The following is a 1,709-nucleotide window of genomic DNA, read 5'->3' as shown; positions in this document are numbered from 1 at the left end:
GCAGCAGCAACGTTGATTGAGAGAGGAGAGAGCAAGGGTTTTAAAATATACTATTCTCCATCTTCTTCATTCAACCATAACTTGAGCTACGGTGCTCCGATTCACGTGCCATTTGCGGCTACGCAAAGCTCTCACCGAGCCCATCATTTCTACCTAAGTATTACTGGTAAGAAATCATGTTTCACACTCCCTTTCTCAGCCCTAACAGTTTTCAAGTTTTTAGGTTTGGATTTTGAAGGAGTTTTGTGATTTTGATTGTTTAAGGGTGATCTAGGTTGGAGTATTGTTGTGTCTCACCACTGTTTCCTTTGGGTAAGGTGAGTTGCTTCAAAACCCTTGTGGTTTGGTATTTTGTGGATCCTAGATATTCATTTTGGGTATATTGCTTGTGTATAGCTTTAAATTGATATTGTTCGTGTTGATTTGGAGCATTGGATTTGAATAGGTGGATTATTGGTGATTGAAAGCTTGGTTGGTATCAAATTTTGGTATTTTACATATTGAGAATCGGCCAAGGTATGGTTTCAATTTTCTCTATGTAATATATAATATTTCTGGACACTTAGGCTAGTAGACCGTAGGATAGGATTGAAATGGATTGATGATAATTATGATGTATGATGATTTTGATGATTGTGATATTGTTGTTGATTATGGAGTTGGAAGTCGAATGATGATAATGTTGAGTAGTGATATTGGTTTTGTATGCTTGTGGATGTTATGGAATGATGAGGTTGGTGATGTGGATAGAGAATGGTGGAATGATGTTTATGTGATGTATATTGTTGAGGTTTGAATTTTACAAGTAGAATGTGGTGTATGGAATGGATGATCTATGTGTTGCTAAGTTATAGAATGATGAAAGTGTATATGAATATGAATTAGGTACATTAGGACTGTTTTGAATGTGGAATAAGTGATTTTGGATTGAAAATTTGTTAAAATTGAGGTTTTGAGATTTTTGGTGAACTTTGAATGATCATATCTTGAGCTGCAGTTTTTGAAAATGAATGAATTTTATATCAAATTAAAGATAATTTAAAGATCTTTAAAATGATATAGATTTTGAAGAAATCTGAATTCTGTAGAGAAAGGTATTATCATTGGAAATATTTGTCAGAAATCTAAATTCTGTGATGTTGCAGAATTTATGATTTCTGGTTTGTGTGTGCACGCACACTGCTGTGTGCGTGCTCTGATCAGTGGCTATTTTTGACTTGTGTGTACACACAACCTTGTGCGTACCCATACCCTATGAAATTTTGAAAACATGCATACGCACACTCTTGTGCTCACGTACACACAAGGAGGTGCCTACTGTTGGGAGCGCTAGCACACTCTGGTGCGCACGCACACGCTGGAAGAGGCAGTCTGTTTAGGGGGATCGCACAAATCTGTGCGCGTGTTTAAAATGAAAACTTTTACCTTCTGTGTATGCACTTGATTCATGGAATTAATGTATCACTACAGAAATTCCTTCGGCAAGTATACCGAATTGTCGTCAAGTAATAACTCACAAGAATGAGGTCGATCCCACGAGGATTAACGGATTAACCAAGCAATAGTTGATTAATTATTCTTGTTAGATGATTCAATTTTGAGTGATAAGCAACAAGAAAAGTAAATGACATGAAAGTAAAGGAAAGCAATAAAGTGCAAGAAAAGTAAATGACAAGAAATTAAAGTGCTAAAAATTAAAGTGCAAGAAT

This window comes from Arachis ipaensis, chromosome B1, assembly GCF_059453495.1.
Source record: "Arachis ipaensis isolate K30076 ecotype BB chromosome B1, ASM5945349v1, whole genome shotgun sequence".
NCBI classification, from domain to species: domain Eukaryota; kingdom Viridiplantae; phylum Streptophyta; class Magnoliopsida; order Fabales; family Fabaceae; genus Arachis; species Arachis ipaensis.
Note: the sequence above shows the minus strand (reverse complement) of the source record.